This window comes from Mesoplodon mirus (assembly GCF_964341445.2).
Source record: "Mesoplodon mirus genome assembly, contig: SUPER_3_unloc_3, whole genome shotgun sequence".
Taxonomy (NCBI): domain Eukaryota; kingdom Metazoa; phylum Chordata; class Mammalia; order Artiodactyla; family Ziphiidae; genus Mesoplodon; species Mesoplodon mirus.
In genome coordinates, this window is record NW_028295748.1 from 1,286,682 (window position 1) to 1,307,009 (window position 20,328).

At 38.9% G+C, this 20,328-nt stretch overlaps 1 pseudogene across 1 annotated transcript in view; it reads right to left on the reverse strand.

Moving 5' to 3' along the window:
* LOC309801720 (ferritin light chain-like) overlaps positions 1-18,876 on the reverse strand; it is a 42,997-nt pseudogene extending 24,121 nt beyond the window's left edge. The window contains exon 1 of the transcript in view: positions 18,614-18,876. The product of the transcript in view is annotated as a ferritin light chain-like (transcript). The remainder of the gene's footprint in view (positions 1-18,613) is intronic.
* Between the last annotated feature and the right edge of the window lie 1,452 nt (positions 18,877-20,328).

Below are 20,328 nucleotides of genomic sequence, written 5' to 3' on the forward strand. Positions count from 1 at the left end.
CCATCATTGTTGTTGCAGTGTTTTATGTAAATTTAGGCCAAAGTTTTTAATGATGGTATTCAGATCTTCTCTAATCTGCTGATTTGTTGTTGTGGTTCTATGTTACTGATCTAGGTAATTTAGATTTTTCTATTTCTACTTAGTTTTTTGGAATTTCCCTTCATCTATTGCATTGAAGTTTAGATTTATAATATATTGCTTGTAAAGTAACAGTGGGTTTTATTATCCTGCCTTATCGCCAGTGATACTTTTTGCTTTCAAATTTATGTTAACATTAAAAAATCTTCTTCAATTTTACTTATTGTTGTTAGGACATAATTTTTGAATCCTTTAATTTTCAATCTGACTCTTGTCTCTTGTAGGTGGCATAGAATTACGTTTTTTGTTTTAATAATCCTTGTCCTTTAATTTGAGTATTTACAGTTAAGGTATTTTCTTGTAGACCGTTTACTCCTCGTTTACTCTCTGTCCCACCTTGTTATGTTCCTTTTGCTCTTCTTTCTTCCTTTTAGATTTCTTCAAATTCCATTTTCCCTTGTGTTAGCTTGTTATTTTTACATAAGTAGCAGTTACACATGTACCATGACTTATTAGCTCTTTTACTGCTTCTCAAGCAATGCTGAGATCTTAAATATCTTTTACTACTTTTTCTCTTCCATTTGTTTTAATGCATTTTAATTTTTGATATATTTTATTATTACTTTCTTGTGCTGTTAGATTTTATTTAGGTTTATCCACTTATTTATTCCTTCTGTTATACATAATTCTTTATAAAGTCCTTATTTTCGTCTATGATAATCTTCCTTCAGCCTGCGGGTCTCCCTGTATAATTTAATTCAGTCAGTTCTGATGAGAACATATTTTCTAAATTTTGTTTGTCTGCAAATTTCCTTATTTCATCTTTCCTTCCAAACAACATTTTCTCTGCCTCTAGAATTCCCAACGGGCAGTTCTTTTCTTTAGCACTTAAAAATGTTATTCCATTATTTTCTAGTATCCAGTCAGTTTCATTGAGAAGAAAGCTGTAGTCTTAATCCTATTGTTCCTTTGAAAGTAATCTCTCTCTTTTTCGTGGGGCAGCTTTTAAGATGTCATGTTTTTCTTTGCTATTCATGAATTGTACTCTGGTGATCTCAGGTGTGGTTTTCTTTGGATTTGTTCTTGTTGCATTTTTTAATGCTTATTGAATTTATGGCTCCATATATTCTTTTTAGTTTTAGAGAACTCTCAGCTGTTAATATTTCTGAAATATTGTTTTCATCCCAATCTCTCCTTTTTTCCTTGGACTCCAGTTTACACATATGATAAAAAATATTTACTGTGGCCCATGTGTCTCAAATGTGCTTTTGTCTACTTTTTATTCTTTTCGTTTCCCATGCCTTAGTCTTAATATTGTTACTACTCTATCTTCCAGTTCACTTACCTCTCTTTACCTGTGTCCAATCCAGTACCGAGTTTTAAATTTCGTATAGTTTTAAATTCTATCAGTTCAACTTCAATCAGTTTATAGTTTCTTGTCGTCAAGTTAAGTTCTCCACCTTGTCATCTATTTTCTTGAACTTGATAATATTTACCAAAATATGTATGAACTTTAATGTTTAGGTCATCTATGATTCTGATTCTGTTTTGTTTTTTATTCTAATTCTCCTTTTCTTGGTAGTCTTGGTGGCTCTTCAGCGAATACCAGACTTGGGATATGACAAGTTGTAGAGAATCTGAATGACATTACAGTTGCCCTTTGAACAACCTGGGTTTGAACTGCACAGATGCACTTATACATGGATTTTTTTTTCAATAAGTAATACAGTACTACATGATGTGTGGTTGGTTGAATCCTCAGATTCAGAACCACAGATAAGAAGGGCCGACCATAAAGTTATATGTGGATTTTTGACTGCACAGGGAGTCAGTGTCTCTAACCCCTACATTGTTCAAGGGTCAACTGTATTTTCTTGAGGAGAGAATTTCCTATTCTTAGGTAGGGAGCAGAGGGGAAGATCACCTCAGTCACTGGACCAACTTCATACTCATTTTCCTTCTTTATAAGGTTCAATGTAGATGTTGCCTCAACCTTCCTAACACACACACACACACACACACACACACAAACACAGACACACACACACACACATGTAGAGATTTCAATGTCCTAATTCATATCATTAGTTTACCATTGGGCCACAAATCTTTCATAGGTTCTGAACCCCAATTTTGTCTCTTCAGCATTATGAACCAACTAAGTCTTTGCTTTGACTTCAGTTAGCTTTTGTTTGACTTCTTAGCATCTTGCCTTGTCTACCTATTATACATGGAAAGGGAACACTGCAAGGGAACACTGTTGCTGAATCCAGCTCCGCTCTCTGAATCTTTACTCTCTCTGTGATTTTGGTCCTTAAAGTTCTAGCTTCCTTGTTATTTCTCAATTCCAATTCTGGTTTCCTTAGTCCTATGACATTGTCCTAAGATCTACTGGCTTTTCTACCTCTTAGGAGCCACATTTGGTTTCTCAGCCTTTTGCTCTTCATCAGTAGTTTCTAAATGACTGGGCTAGAAAAGCATGTGCAGAATATTGTTCTCACTTCAGTGAGTTTCTTTCTCTATTTTACTTTTCTAGGTCATGGCTACCTCAGTAGCTTTCTAACGCTCACAGTCCAATGTTGCTTATGATTTATCTGGCCTTTCTAGTATGTTTTCCTAAGGTAAACTGATATAGTTGGAAACAGAAGTTCGTACCACCATTTAAAAAATGCTGTTTTGTCTTTCTATGAACTCTCTTTTCGTCCCATCTTCTGTCACTTTTTCCCACCAAAAATTCCCATTCTCACAGATAGATTATTTTAAGATTAAAAATTATTATTAAGCTAATATGTTAATTTTGAAAGGAATTAATTTTGCTTTGAACAAGAACACAGATTGGTGAATGGAATATGGAAGATTCCTTAAGACCTTTTTCATCTCTAAGAGTAGTATCCAACCATCGGTACCATAATAAGTTTGTCAACAATGGAAGAAAGCAGTCTTTATAAAATCAGCATTATTCAGTACTCTCAAAAACTGCTTCACTTTCCTGCTCATGCCACCAATTTCCAAATGTTCAATAGGAGCAGAGAATCATGGGATGGGATGTGGAGAAATGGCCTGTCATAGTAACTATAAATATTGGAAGAATGGAATTATAAATAAAGAGGGTTTTCTATGAATATATTTGAAGTGTTTGTTCCTACAGAACTTCTAGAATAAGACTCAAAAGTTTAACATAGAAACACCTCTTAATAAGTATGAAAATCACTAAAATTTATCTCATAATTCTTTTTTCTTTTGTGTTATATGATTGTCAGAGTCACACCAAACTATTTTTATCTGGACTTCACAGATCTTCTTATTTTTACTATGGGATCAGTTACCCTACATTTTTGAAATTTGGCAAAATAGTTAAAGTTGGAACATTTCCCCAAAATCCAGGGCATATGACTTACATTTCTGTAGAAGGCAATATTATATTTCTGTCTAGTTCTGGGGTAAACATTTTCATACCTGCCAATCCAATTTGACGAATGTATCATTTTTCCAGTGCACTAGTGTAAAGTAAATGGTAAATTCAGTCAAACAGTCATTTCATACATCAAAAAGGAAAATCAGTCAACACAGTTGTCTGACTGAAATGAATGAAGAAAACAAATCAAGGCAAACAACTGTCCCAGTAGACTTGTATAAATACAGTAGTGGTGTCATGTGCAGAATTAATCTTCCCTCACCCTTAACTGGAGAACACTCTGCCAGCCAATTCAGTCACTCAAATGATACTGAATTATAATATTCCAGTTTCATTTACTCTCAGTTACTGCTGACTGCCCTTCCTTCTCCTTCATCTGTCCATCAGTGGAGAATGTCAGAGCAGGAGAATAGTAATATTGGCATATTGTAATGTACTGTCGTGAATTCTACAGCTTCAAAATTCTTAGGATAACTCAATGATCTTAAAGAGTCTGGTGCAGAAAGGATATGTGAATTAAATCACAGACCACTGTCTGACCCTTCCAGCACTAACACCCCTTATTCCTGGTTCTAATATATCACAGAATACTCAAGAGGAAGGTATTGAGTGGTCAGCAGAAATATGGCTCCAAGGCAGCCACATGGAAAAGAAATGTTGTCATCTATGATCCACTTTAAAGTTGACTTGTCTTTTACTCATAAACCAGATTCAGTGTGAATTCTGTTCTGCTAAATGTTAGAGAATCTATTGGAGGAGTGTGGCCAATTCTTTTGAATTTTTTTACTCTCTAACTTTTTGTTTTTTAAACATCTTTATTGGAGTAGAATTGCTTTACAATGCTGTGTTAGTTTCTGCTTTATAACAAAGTGAATCAGCTATACATATACATATATCCCCATATCTCCTCCCTCTTGTGTCTCCCTCCCACCCTCCCTACCCCACCCCTCTAGGTGGTCACAAAGCACCGAGCTGATCTCCCTGTGCTACGTGGCTGCCTCCCACTAGTTTGTGTTTTACATTTGGGAGTGTATATATGTCCAAGCCACTCTGTCACTTCATCCCACCTTACCCTTCCCCCTCCCCGTGTCCTCAAGTCCATTATTTACGTCTGCGTCTTTATTCCTGTCCTGCCCCTAGGTTCTTCAGATGAATTTTTTTTTTCAGATTCCATATATCTGTGTTAGCATATGGTATTTGTTTTTCTCTTTCTGACTTACTTCACTCTGTATGACAGTCTCTAGGTCCATCCACCTCACTGCAAATAACTCAATTTCATTTCTTTTTATGGCTGAGTAATATTCTACTGTATATATGTGCCACATCTTCTTTATCATTCATCTGTCGATGGACACTTAGGTTGTTTCCATGTCCTGGCGATTGTAAATACTGCCACAATGAACATGGTGGTACATGTCTCTTTTCGAATTATGGTTTTATTAGGGTATATGCCCAGTAGTGGGATTGCTGGGTCATACGGTAGTTCTATTTTTAGTTTTTTAGGGAACCTCCATACTGTACTCAATAGTGGCTGTATCAATGTACATTCCCACCAACAGTGCAAGAGGGTTCCCTTTTCTCCACACCCTCTCCAGCATTTATTGTTTGTAGATTTTTTTTTTTTCGGTATGCGGGCCTCTCACTGTTGTGGCCTCTCCCGTTGCGGAGCACAGGCTCCGGATGCGCAGGCCCAGCGGCCATGGCTCACGGGCCCAGCCGCTCCGCGGCATATGGGATCCTCCCAGACCGGGGCACGAACCCGTATCCCCTGCATCGGCAGGCGGACTCTCAACCACTGCGCCACCAGGGAGGCCCTGTTTGTAGATTTTTTGATGATGGCCATTCTGACTGGTCACAGAAAAAACTTTGGCATGGTGTTCATCATCTAACTTATCCTAACATGCAGACATTTATGAGAGTAAAGTCATGTCTTTGCCAGAGTGGGTTGCTTATCTGGGCAACTGGGTCAAATCAAGAAGGGCAAATGTAGGCTGCCAGAGTAAATAAGGAGAGGAAAAACAAAAGAACGAGCCATATCTTTCATCAGTGATTTTCCCCCCAATATTCTTAGCCTCCACCTATCTCCATCTTACTGGTAACACAGGAACTAGACTGAACTATCAGGTAAAAGGTCTCTACAGAAACTGAGGTAATATAGAAAATTAAAAAAAACATAAAATTGTAAACTTTCTTCCTAGGGCTAATTGAGATGATACTTCAATAATAACATAAGATCAGGTGAGGTCTAAAGAAATTTTAGAAAACCTGGATACAGTAAGAAAACATCTGTTCACCAGCATCCGAATGTTAGAGAGACACCAAGACATGTGGGCCAAGTTCTGGAGAGAAGGGAAACACAGATGCAAGCCTGACATTTGGTGCAGCTTTTCTCCTTGGGGCATTTGCTGATTCAAATGTTACAGCCTAGGAGCTGAAAAGCCAAGGAGTTCAAAAGACTGTAACCACAGAAGCCAAATGGCAAGAGCTCAAGCTAAAGGCAACAACTAATGGAATGACAAGCTACGCGTATCCTTAGTCTCACAGGGCTGCGGGAACCATTACATTTAAAGCCTAACAAATACAAGGGTAGTTGGGAATAGGGAGAATCCAAACTTTCACACGGTTAATCCCAAAGGGCAACACCCATAGAGGAAGGACAAGACAGAAATAGAGCACCCTTCACACAGACGGAAAAAAAAGGCTTTTAATGAGCTCAAACTGAGAATGGACTAAGGTTTCCAGTCCCTATAGTAACTGTCTGCCATGGGCAAAAGGAAATCTTTTCAAGAGAACAATAACAACATCCAGAATGTGGAGGTATCTTTATAGTTTCCTAAAATAAGTTAAGCCCAATTTTAATAGAAAAAATAATTGGACATACCAGGAAAAAGACTAAATGATCAAAAGCTCAAAAAAGAAAGAAAGAAAGAAAGAAAAAAGACAATATAAATAGATACAGGAGGACAAGAGTGAGTAGGCATTGGGTAAAAAACAAAAGAAAACAACTATGATTAAACAAAGAAAATAGACACATGGCAAATAAGCATATGAAAAGATGCTACACATTCCATGTCATCAGGGAATTTTAAATTAGAATAACGAGATACCACTACACACCTATTCAAATAGCTAAAATCCAAATAATGAAATACCAAAGTTGTTGATGATGCAGAACAACTGAAATTCTCATTTGCTGCTAGCAGGGTACTTGGCAGTTTCTTACAAAACTAAACATACTTTTACCATACAGTGATCTAGTAATCATGCTCTTTGGTATTTACCCATAGGAACTGAAAAGTTATGTCCGCATAAAAACCTGCACATGGATGTTTATAACAGTTTCTTTCATAATTGCCAAAACTTGACATCAACCAAGATGTTTTTCAATAGGTGAATGGATAAACAAACTATGGTATATCGGTACAAAGGAATAGCATTGAGCAATAAAGAGAAAATGCTATGAAGCCATGAAAAGACATGGAAGAAGCTTAAATGCATATTGCTAAGTGAAAAAAAAAGCCAATCTGCAAAGGCTACATGCATATTATATGATTGCAGCTATATGAAATTTAGGAAAAGGCCAAAGTGTGGAGACAGTCAAAAGATCAATGGTTGCCAGAGGTTGCGGGGAGGGAGAAAAGGATGGGTGAAGCGCGGAATTTTAAAGGCAAAGAGACTTCCTGTGTATGGTTCTGTAATGGTGGATACAGGTTATTGCACATTTATCAAAAATCATATAATGTACAAAACAAAGAGTGAAGTCTAATGTAAACCATGGACATTAGTTAGTAATAATGTATCAATATGGGTTCATTAACTATAACAAACATCTTACGCTAATGTAAGATGTTAATAATAGGGGAAACTGGGTAGAGAGCTAAGGAGGTACGAGAACTCTGTCCTTTCTGCTTAACTTTTCTGTAAACCAGAAACTGCTCCGAAATAGTCTGTTAATTAAAAAAACAAATCTAGACCTGCATACATAACTTGCACGTAAATCCAACCACAGCAGCATTATTCATAAGAGCCCCAAAGTGGAAATAACCAAATGGCCATTTACTGTGAATGGATAAATGAAACATAGTAATATCCACACCATGGAATATTATTCAGCCATAAAAAGACATCAAGTACTGATGCATGCTACAACATGGATGAACCTTGAAAACATGCTAAGTAATTGTATGATTCCATTTGTATGCAATGTCCAGTCTAGACAAATCTGTAGAGACAAAGTATATTAGTGGCTGCCTAGGGTTTGGAGAAATGGGGGAGTGAGTGACCTATAATAGATTCTTTTTCTTTTGGTGGGTGGATGAAAGTTCTAAAATTGATTGTGGTGGTAGATGCATAACACATTAAATTGTACACTTTAAATAATATGGAAAGTAAATTATATCTCAATGAAACTATTATTTAAAATTATGATTAATGTATTAAAAGAAGGGCAACATGTACAATTTAAGCAAAAATTATCTGTGAAATGCAACCAAAAGAAACTTCTAGAATTAAAAATGTTGAAATTAAGCACTCAGAAGATTGGTTGAACAGTACCTTAGTCAAACAAAAGAAAGGAATACAAATGTCAATTAAAAAATAACTACACAAAAATTTGGAGGGAAAATGATGGAAAACAGAGAAATAAGTACTTAAGACATATAGAGTATATGTGAAACACTGTGTCTAGCCAGCCCCAAGTCACACAGCCTAGGAAGGAGACACACAGCCTACCTGAATCACAAGGACTTCTCCAAAGTAAAAATGAGGTTCTGAGGCCAGAAGTGGAAGCAATGAATTACAAAGGAAAAGAACAATGGTAAACTGTAATGTAGATATACATCAGTAAATACATGGGTTCCCTGGGGTTGTGATCTGGTACAAACAATAAAAAGAAAAGAGATAAGACTCATAGTAGAGGCTGCTAGATTCTGCTGAGGAAAATGTCCAGGGAGGGAAGAGTTGATTTATTTCATTATTTTTTTAGAGTCCACATATAAGTGACATCATGCACTATTTGTCTTTGTCTTATTTCACTTAGCATAGTGGCCTCCAGTTTTATCCATGTTGACTTAAATGATAGGATTTTCTTCTTTTTTAAGGTTGAATAATATTCTATTCTATATATATACCATATTTCCTTTCTCCATTAATCTACTATGGACACTTAGGTGGTTTCCATACCTTGGCTCTTGTGCATAATGCTACAATAAACATGGGAGTACAGATATCTCTTCAAATTATGATGATATTTCCTTCGGATATATACTCAGAAGTGGGAGTGAGGAAGAACTTATGACACAAATCGACCATATGTAAAAGATGTTGTAGGAATGAAAAAGTCTGAACACCTAGAAAGAGTGTGGAGTATCTGGAAAGGTCATTGTTCAAGGTCATACATAGTTTAAAGTTATGACATTTCAGTGAGCCTGTGTGCATGAAGGCTTGCTTATATTTGGGGATTTGAATACAGTGCAAAGAAGTGTTGCTAAATTTTCGATCAACATCAAAAAAAGGGTGGAAATGTTTTTTTCTTTGATTATGAAACTGCAGGAAAGGAAGCCTAGAATTCTAGGCCCACTAGAATTTTCCCTGATGATAGTGCTAATTTAGGAGAAGAAGAAGGATCCAAGACTATAGAACAATTCTGAAAGCAAAATAAGACTGCCGAGTCTTCGCCCAGTGTATGAGATTAAGTTTTAATGGCATATGATGAAGTGGCCATGACACAGCCGGCAGAGCTCGTTGAGTTGTGGAAAATGGCTCTTGAAGCTACAGGAAATGGACAGTAGACATAGAAAAAGAACAAGGTAAATGCCAAAGAGTGGAAGGACAAAATTAATCAAGAGAAAAGTCAAAAATAGAGAAGAAAAGCAGTAAACGTGACAAAGAAAACCAAAAGCTTGCTCTTTACAAACACCAATAAAATAAGCCATATTTGGCAAATATGATAGAGATGGGACTAGCTATAAAACAGAGAGAATTTTTTTTTAATTACAAAAGAATACTATGGTAGCTTTATACCAACACATCTAAAAATCTGGACAAAATGGCTGATTATGATTAGTTATATGCAGCCATTATTTACTCCTGTTTTGAGTAGAGAATACAAGAAGCTTTATGAAAATAGAAAACATAATCAAAGATATACACCTTAGAAAGACATCAGTTATTTTCCAATATATATAAAAAATTAGAAGAGTCCTAATACGAAAATCAGATATGGGGCTTCCCTGGTGGCGCAGTGGTTGAGAGTCTGCCTGCCGATGCAGGGGACACAGATTCGTGCCCCGGACCGGGAAGATCCCACATGCCGCGGAGTGGCTGGGCCCGTGAGCCATGGCCGCTGAGCCTGCGCGTCCAGAGCCTCTGCTCCGCAACTGGAGAGGCCACAATAGTGAGAGGCCCGTGTACTGCAAAAAAAAAAAAAAGAAAGTGAGTGACAACTTAAATGATATATGGAATATTTTGCTGACTTACAAGAGCATGCATAATTAAATATGACCCAGTTGAAATGTTAATTTTATTTTAATGTGTATGTTGGGATGGAGTCTTCAAGGTGCCAGAAAACAAGCATTCATCCATGCTGTTTGGAACTGCAGCACACAGACACCTTCAGTTACCAGTTCTGTTCATGCCACAGAATCATCTTCAGAAAACATACTGTTTTTTATGGACCTGGTATATATCTTAATTAGTTTGAAGAATTCCCCAAATACCTGTTAATATGTAGTGCTCCAATTCCAATCTTGCCACGTCCTGTACCAGTGACACAGCACATAGGAGTTTCATTTCTCTTTCTTTCTCTGGGTTGTTCAGAACCCAACGAAAGAACAATGGAATGGCATCAAAGAGATCAGGGTTCTTGTCCCAGAGTTACCATAAAATAAAAGTGTCCTCTTGGGAAAATTATAGTTATTCTAGGCCCCTTTCCTTTTCTTTACTTTGACAGAGCTGCACTAGATGACCCCAAGTAACATTGCACTCTTTGCAGTAGTAGCTTAGATGTTACTGGTTTTCTGAAACAAATGAAGACAATGACACATGAAACTGTGCCACATCTCTGTAACTATGTTTTCTTAGAGTTGCCTCCATTTTACAGATGATAAGATGGCTGAGCAAAGAAGTAGATGTCTTGACCAGAGGTTGCAGAGTAGATGGAACTGAACCACAAGTTTCCTTCTTTCCTGAAGCTCACTTAGCCAAAACATAGCCTTCTGAATATTAAGCTGTAAACCATATTATCAGTATGCTTTAAAAGAAGCGGTTCTTCTAGGATTTCCAATTAATAGCAGGAGGTTTTGAAATTCTTCAAAGATCATCTAATTTTGTGAGATTTACAGCTCAATTTTCCTGTCAAGCAAGTTGTATTAGTGCCAATCATCTGAGCTTCTGGATGCTTCTCTGAAATTCTTGAAGTTTTCCTCTTGCTCTCTGAAATTCATGCCAGATAAGCCTTTTTCTAGAGCGCATATACAGACTTGTGTATTTTTATACAGAAAAGCAATGCAGTGAGTCAGGACGGGGGTTAAGCCCTCATTCTCAGAGTGGTATTGAGCTCCTGGTGAAATATAATCATCATTTCCTCAGAATCGAAAAGCAGTTATCTCTAGTTTTTAATCCCATTAACTATTTATACATTTATGTATGATACATGTATTTATTGTACCTACTAGGTGTGTTCTCTTTGGGAAGTACAAAGCTCTTTGAGATATAGGTTGTTCATTTTTTCGTTTTCCCACAAATACTGTGACCTTTTGAGCAGGAAGGTCTATATTTTACTAACATCTAGAACCAGCAGTTAACACGGTGTCTAAGATGTAGTCAATAAATATGAAATACATAAATGAACACATTTTTAAGGAAGGAAATGAACAAATAGACATTTTTCATTTTCAGTCACAAAGCAACCAGAGACATAAAAATGATACAGACAACGAGTGCTACGGTCATTCAAATAAGGCATAGAATAGATACAACAAGGATCTCCTTATTGGCACAGGGAACTCTACTCAATATTTTGTAATAACTTATAAGGGAAAAGAATGTGAAAAAGGAATCACTGTGCTGTACACCTGAAAGTAACACAACATTGTAAATCAACTATACTTAAATTAAAAAACAAACAAACAGACAACAACAACAACAAAAAAACCCGAAAGAGGTCATAGAAGTTTTTATGAGATTCCATAAGAGAAGCCAAACGAGGACGTGCAAGACGGCTTTTGAATCAATTCACAGGAGAGGTCACAGAGAAACTTGTCTTTGACCTGAACTTGAGTTTCCATTACGATTGCAACACAGGGATATTACAGATGAAGGTAATCACATAAACTTACTACACTGAAACTTGCAGAGGTTATGAGTGTTGTTCAAGATCCCAAAGCAAGTGCATTGTGGAATCAGAATTTTAAGTGAGACCTAATGAACTAAAAACAAACAAACAAACAAACAAACCTTTTCTGTGATAACATGTTGCCTTTGAAGTCGTTATTTTGGTGGGTTGGTAGAAAGTGGTTCCCGTGTTTCTGGCAGCAATGACTAGTTCTGTCCCCTCCGCAGCCCCCCACCCCCGAGTTGATCCTCAAAGTTTCCTTTAGAATGGACTTGCTAAAATGCAGACATGCAAGTATTCATGACGCCTGTGTCTAATCATTTCTCCTGCCATTGCCTACTTCACTTCTGGATTATATGAACAATTCACTGTCTTCATTTATGCTTTTCCCTCCTCCAAGAATTCCTTTCTCCCTATGGGGCACCTGGGAAACCCACTTCATTTTTCAAACCTCAGTTTACATATTATGTCTTTTGTGCAGTCTTCTTTTTAGTGTTGTGATCACATGCTCCTTTTTGCTACCCTTGCACTTCTGCATGCCTGATTGTTGCACTCGCTACACTGTATTGTGATTGTGTTGTTTACATATATCTGTGTTCTCCTGGGCAACATTCCTTGGGGCCAGGGACTACCGTTTTTCATATTGATGTTGCCTTAGCATGTTACTTGTTGCGAAGTAGTTAGTTATAAAAATGAGATTTGTTTAAATTGAAAATTGTTATGTACATATTAGTTATTATCATTTACAGATATAACAGGAAAAAATATTAATGCTGGTGCTGAAAGTTCACTTCTAGTAAATGATGGTGGTACTTGACTTCACTTATATTATTTTCCCCACTATTTTATATCTTTCTACCTGATATCTCTTCTTTATTCCCATCTCTTTCTTTATTACTAAACCAAGAAAAACAGGGATGAGGGTAGGGCTAGGCCATACTTGGCTGGAATAGTAAAGAAATTGTGTGGGGCTTTGGTGAGAAAATCCTGAAGCATACAGGTCTGCATCTTCCTTTTATTTTTATTTTTTTGCGGTACGCGGGCCTCTCACCATTGTGGCCTCTCCCGTTGTGGAGCACAGGCTCCGGAGGCGCAGGCTCAGCGGCCGTGGCTCACGGGCCCAGCCGCTCCACGGCATGTGGGATCTTCCCGGACTGGGGCACGAACCCATGTCCCCTGCATCAGCAGGTGGACTCTCAACCACTGCGCCACCAGGGAAGCCCCTGTTTGAAGTTTTTTGATAAATTAGATTTGATAACACAGTTTCATAAAAACTTAGTTTGGACATTTCTGAACCTCTTTTTTTGTTTCCTTATGTAAGAAAGCTGCTTGTTTAGGGTTAATACTAATTCAATGGGGGTAAGATTTACACAGGACCAACCCTAACATTCATAGTGTGTGGCACAGGAAACAACTTTGAATGGTCATTTCAAGGAACAATATACTTAAGTGTATACAATGAGTAAAATGGATGAACTACACAAATTTATGAGTTGAAAACCATAGAATCATAGAATTTTCTCACTGTAAAGGCTCTTACTTTTCCAACTGCTTAACTTCAACCTCTGTTAAAGCACTTCAGTAACAGGGAGTTCTTGAGTTTAAAATGCAGTCGGTCCATTTTATAGTTGAAAGGTCCTACTTGTCAAAATATTCATCCTTTTATCAACCTAAACCTGTCTACTTGGTCTAAAATCTTCAGTGTGGGACAGTCTAAACCCTTTTTCATAGGACAACTCCTAAAATCGTTTAGAGCGACCACCTACTTCTCTCCTGGTCTTGCTTCATGTCATCTATTCCCAGTTCCTTCAATTACTTCTTATTTTAGATTCCAGACACTTTACTGAATTCATCACTTTCTTCAGTATAATAACTCATTTTCTGAATGTGATATTTTAAGCCTAAAAGGATTTGTTTACTGTTTTCTGTAAAGAATTAAAACATAGTGTCCAATCAACCAATAATTCTTCACCTAACATGATTCATATACACCAATTGATAAGGAAAATTTGAAAAGTCAAATTACTTCATTCTTAAAGAGTGATCATAGTATGTCCTTATTTAAAATGTACAGGAAATATGAATTTTCTTTCTGTGCATCTATAACAGTGCCCTCTTGCAGGGTACAGAGGATCCTCCATTGATGCTGCCTAATGATGTGTATGTGATATCCTGATATTTACTAAGAAGTTAGACATTCAGGAGGATTTTTTGTTCCCAGCAGACATACACATATGAATTTTTCTTCTCTATTTTTGTGTGTTTCTAACTTTTATTATTCATCTATTGGCACTTAAGTGCATTCACCAAACTGCATCATAAACATCAAAGTAGATTACTTCACTTTTCCTTTTATGAGATTATTATACTTGTCAACCAATATTTGAGCCCTTAATATGGGCAAATCATCCTAGCCTGTTAAGCACAGAGGTAAAGAGCATGGAGTTGAGAGGGCACACACCAAGATTTGAACAAATTACTTAATCTCTCTAAGTCTTCATTTTTGTATGTGAAAAATGAGAATAATTACAATGATTGAACTCATAAGGTGGATCGTAGAAAACATCTAGGTGCTACGTGCAAAGAGCTTGTTTGACTACCTGGCAAATATATCCATTCTTTATTAACATGATGGTGATGATGTTGATGGTGATGATGATGATGATGCAGCTACCAGCAGGTGTCCTTATTAGGTTGGTAAGGATGGTGAATAAGCCACAAGATCATGTCTGTGAACATTTGCATTCTAAGGCTACACTGCCTTTGCCTTCCCAACTCCGGCTCCACTCCTCATCTGTTTAAACATCTCCCAAGATAGCTCAGGTCTTCTCCTCTGTGAAGCTATTCTGAACTACTCCTCTAGAATGAACTTAAAATACATTGCTTGCACTTATATTAATTTATATCAAGTACAAACTTCTGCAGTGGAATCACTCATCCTCCGTCAACCTTATATGGACCTTTACCTCCAACCCTGATACCTAGAAAATCCTTCCACTACATTATAAATTATTAACCATAAGGTTTAGCATGTTCTCTCTTCCAAGGTATTTAGAACTTTAAAGGAGAAAGAAGCCTGCCCAAGTGGACAAAGCTAACACTTATCAAGCATGAGCTCCCAACATTTGCACCAGACAATTTCACATCATCTCATTATAAACTGACAATAATCTTTGTGAGGTTGGGATCCTAACCTTCTTTTTACTGTGGATCCCTTTGACAATATGGAGTAGCCCATTTAAAGAGTCTTAAAACAACACTTTTAAATTCATAAAATATAATACATAGAATCTCAAAAGAAACTAGTTACTATGTTTTAAGTGCAGTCATTAGAATATTTTAAAAACCAAATTTGTGATATAGAAACGAATGGGTATTTAAACTCATTAAATAACGAGATACAACAGAGACTCTATTAACTACTATACTTAAAAATAGTGATGTTGGGGAGATGGGTTCACAACTCTGATACATGTGTACTGAAATTGAACAATTAAATAAATAGATGGTGGATGGTGGTAGCCACATTTCTCAATATTGAAGTATGAATTTACAGATAAACAAGAGGAGAAGGCTAAACTAATCTCAGCGTTAATGCATTATAGTTGCAGACATCAGTATATACTCAGCTCAATATAGATATAGATAGTTATATATAGAAATATTTACTGATATGTGTATATACATGGGTTAGTATACATATATATTTCTTTGTTCTCTCAGTTAAGAGAGCCTAATCAAATAATAGCCCATTAGCAACAGCACATCTAGAGCCCAGATCTTGGTTTCTATTACTACTCTCCAATAAAAGGAATCAGGGCTCCTCAGAGAAATGACTGATTCTAGGACTGGGGCAGGAAATACACAAAATGAGCCTGGAGCATCTTGTGGTACCAGAAAGTCAGGAAGTGTTAAACACACACACAAACATGCATGCTAAACACAGATACACAGACACACACAAACTCACACACCCCAAAGGGAGTATGTCAAAGGAGCACAGGCGCCAAAAGCAAACGCTCCCAATGGCCAAAGCTGGAACAATTCAAACAACAAAATAAAGTAGTATTGGATTATAACCCAAAGGATAAAATAGATATCCATGAGTCTATACTGATATAAATAAATATCAATAATTGAATAAATTAATGTTTAGGGGAAAATAGACAAATCTGTGTGGAAGAATTCCAAATACTTTATGTACATACTCTGTCCTCAAGGAGGTGGATCATAACTCTCCACTCTTTGGGTTTGTGCTTCACATAGTGACTTCCTTCCAACAAGTGTAGTGTGGAAGGGGTGGAGGAGTAACTTTACAGTGGAGAAATCTGAGACACGGCCTCAGCCAGGTTATCAAGGTCAACATCAACAGGCAAATCACGTTGATAGCATGTACCCTTGATAAGATGTTATAAAAAAGGCACTTTATCTGGTTGTCCTCCCAATAAACCATAATCCCAGTCTTACCATGAGAAAAGCATTGGACAGTTTACATTAGTGAGGTATGCTACAAAACACTTGATCACTGCTCCTCAAAACCGTCAAGGTTGGGGCTTCCCTGGTGGCGCAGTGGTTGAGAGTCCGCCTGCCAATGCAGGGGACACGGGTTCGAGCCCTGGCCTGGGCAGATCCCACATGCCAGGGAGCAACTAAACCCGTGCGCCACAAGTACTGAGCCTGCGCTCTAGAGACCGTGAACCACAACTACTGAGCCCATGTGCTGCAACTACGGAGGCCCACGCGCCTACAGCCCGTGCTCCACAACGAGAGAGGCCACTGAAATGAGAGGCCTGCGCACTGCAACCAAGAGTAGCCCCCGTTTTCCGCAACTAGAGAAAGCCCACGCGCAGCAACGAACACCCAACACAGCCAAAAATAAATAAATTAAATAAATACATTTAAAAAAGAAACTGTCAAGGTTATCAAAAACAAGAAAAGCCTGAGAAACTACCACAGCCCAGAGGAGCCTAAGGGGGCTTGATAACTAAATGTAATGTGGTGTCCTGGATGGAAGCCTGAAATGGAATTAAGGACACTAGGCAAAAGCCAAGGAAATCTGAATAAAGTACAGACTCTGGTTAATATTATTGTATTAATATTGGCTCGTTAATTGTAAAAAAGGTACCACACTAGCGTACGGTGTCAATAATCGAGGAAATTGGGAATGAGATATATAAGAACTCTGTATTATCCCCTTAATTTTTCTGTATATCTAAAACCATTCTAAAATAGATATAGTCTATTAGATAAAACAAAAAAGGTAATGATGATTTGATTGTAACATCAGACTAGTGATACTTTGAGATAACTATAAAAACTGCCTTAGGAAATTGTCTGTGGTATCTGCTGGGGATATAGTCACAGGTACTCCTAATATTATTGTGGTTTGTTGTCTGCATTTAGATTTAAAGGACATGCTAAATACTAAATTGCAGCTAGAGGTTAGTGAAATTAAAGATGTAATATTCCCATCCAGATTCCACATACACTTTGATACATATTAAGAATCCCCTGCTCTTTGGTGAGGTCTAATTTTATGAAAGTGAAACTCAGAGAGATGAATTAGGTTGTTCCAGCTTTTAAAAAGCCCGCATTCTAGGGTCAAGAATTCTTACTGAGCCTTGTTGAAACTGTTTGCTACACTACCTCCTAATTTTGGAACTGCTAAACAGAGAGTTGGGAACTCTTCCTAGATTAAAAGTACTGCCTTGGCCTTGTGCAATTACACTGTTTAGGTTGCTGGACAAATCCAAGGATAAAACTGGCCTGGACCTAGTGATGGGCAATTCCAAAAGCAAGCTGAATGTGAGAAGTTCACTCACAGAGAACCCTAGTGTCAAAAAGCCTCTCTACTTGGGAATGGCTGAACACCGGGAAAATAAGCCCTGGTTCAGCTGTAAAGAGAGCACATCCTTGGCCTTTTTTCCCCCTTAAGTCCGCAAACTGATGATCTGGTCAGCTTAGGAGAGGGAGGGAGGGAAGGAGGGAGGGAGGAAAATGAGAGAGAGAGAGAAACCTGTTAATAGCTGGTGCCAATTTAAAGAGAGAAGGAAAGGGTTTATTATATACGTATATGCTAATATTATTCCTAAAGCCAATTCTGATAAATCCTTCGGGAAAGAAAGAGATGCAGCCACCTGTTAATGTGGCTTCAGCTTCTTTGTTTCCAAATGTTACAGCGGTCACCAGACCAGCCATTCCACTTGGGGCGGGGCCAGGGGGTTAGAGGGGGAACATCTGTCCACTAAGGACACTACTGAACAGCAACAAAATCTTGGGGCGACCCCTCTCTCTTTCCTCGAGTGCTTTCGCTAGCCGGTCCTACTTCCCCACTCCTTTGGGAGTTTCCTGTTCCATTACGTAGGCAAGAGGGCGAGAGGTCCCAGCTTTCCTAATTGTGAGTGGTTTGGCTGGGTGTGTACGTGCGAGTAACTGTGTGTGTGTGTGTGTGTGTGTGTGTGTGTGTGTGTGTGTGTGTTGAGGGAAAGTGGAGCTTGCTACAGGGGCTTAGAAAAACTAGTCGCCAATTTAAAATATTTTCGGAGTGTCTGAATGATATCTTCAAAGCTAATCCCACTCTCAAATTCAGCGAAATGAACAATACAGATAAGGAAGATGAAGAGGGTGGAAAACCCACACAGCGGAATGGAGCTGTCCATGCCGCGGGAGTGACAGGGGAGCGCTCAGAGGTAAGGCGCTCTGCAGAGAAAGTCACTCTGGCTCTTCTCTCTCGGTCCACCAGCCGGCGACGCTTCTTCTGTAAAAGCATTCCTAGAAAATAACCCTACAACCGGGAAGGGTAGCGATCTTTGAGTGCAGTTTCCAGGAGCCGGTCCCCGCAGCAGGGAGAGGCCCCTCTCCCCCCGCGGCTGGCGCGGAATGTGGCGATCCGGCCCGGCGCGGGGGATGACTTCCTGCGGCCGGAGCTCGGCGGCGGGAGCGGCGGGAGCAGCTGCTGCAGCTGGCAGGTGGGGTGGGGGCCGGCCGAACTGACCAAGCACAGACCCGGCGCGGCGGCACTGCGGCCCCGGGGCAGCCGGCGCGGGGACATGCGCTGATTCGATCCCTCCGGAGAAGGTAAGCAGCCCGGCTATTATTAGCCTCGGCCACACTGCGCGGTGCTTTCTGCTTGGTTAGTAATGGGGTTTGTAATACAGAGGGAAGAAGGGGAATATCCCTGCCACCTTCTGCAATGGGAAAAGGAGCAGCAACTGGAATTGAAATATTAATCAGCCAAGTGCTTGAGATGATTGGAGGAGCGGTGTTACTGGGCAAACAAAGAAGGCGGTCAGCCTCTGTAATCTTAAGATAATCAACCATTGCTGTGCCACACTCGCTTCGATATTGAAGAGGATTCAGAATGGAAAATAATTTGAGTTTCACTTTTACGTTGCTACCTTCAACCTTCGCTTGGTTAATTTCTGGTTTGCGAGCAGCAGGTTCTTGTCAGCAGCCCAGAGAAGTAATCGGAAATCTTCCCTCTCCTTTTGCCTTCCTCAGTCTTCTCCCTTTCCAGTTATTAGAATGGGTCTGCACATTTCAACGTCAAACACCCACTTCAATACTGAACCTTTAGAAAGAATCTCAAATTAGAGGAGAAACTTACCTCCTGGAGTTCAGCTTGGGTTGAGCAGCACTTGTCCCCACTTCTCCCTTCATTTACCATCTTCTCTTGTCAATCATTTCATTGATTCCCCCACCCCCCACCCCGGGGATGCTGTGCTCATTAACAAGCCAGCTCTTGTCAGCTCCTGTCCACCACCTCTGTTCCGTGACTGATTTTTCAAGGACCCAGAAAGGACATTGCCTTATACCATGTTTGGACTATTATCTGTGTCCTTCCCCAAAATACATGGCATGAAAAATCCTTTAAACCCAGTACCAACATGGTTTCCGATAACTCCCTTCATTGTAGTCACTGCAGCTACCAGATGGGTTTCGAGGACAGCAGAATCTGTTGGGGTGTGAGAAAGAGGGCTATACCTACATATTTTGCTCCACGTGCATAAGAATAGGTGGAAGTAGAAATGCAAATGTCAGTCTGTCCCGTTTTTCTTGAAGCTTTTTTAGTCCAGCTAGGTTGTGAGACACCTAGCTGGGTAGGGTATGGGGCAAGTCCTCCTGCAAAAGCAAGCAGTGTGTTTGTCCTAGGATTCCCCCAATAACCTCAAAAGAGATTCCAGAGAGGCTTTTCCCACAGGCAGTCAGAAAGCCAGGGGAGGTGGGCAAAGTAAACTTCAGGTTATTTGGGCATCCTCAAGTTAGTCTCCCCTTTTGGGGGTTCTGACCTAGGATTTCCCCACAAACGCTTTGCTGCTGAGCTCAAGTGCCCATTCTTGTTGCTCACCTAGGGATGTACAATTGAATGATATTCTGTGAAATGGTGAAGATTGCTATGGTGGGGATTACAAATGTGCCACTTCACCAACAGAGAACAGTTGCAATAAGCCAGACTGTGTGGTGTCTGTGTGCCAATATTTCATTTAAAAAGAGATTTGTTATC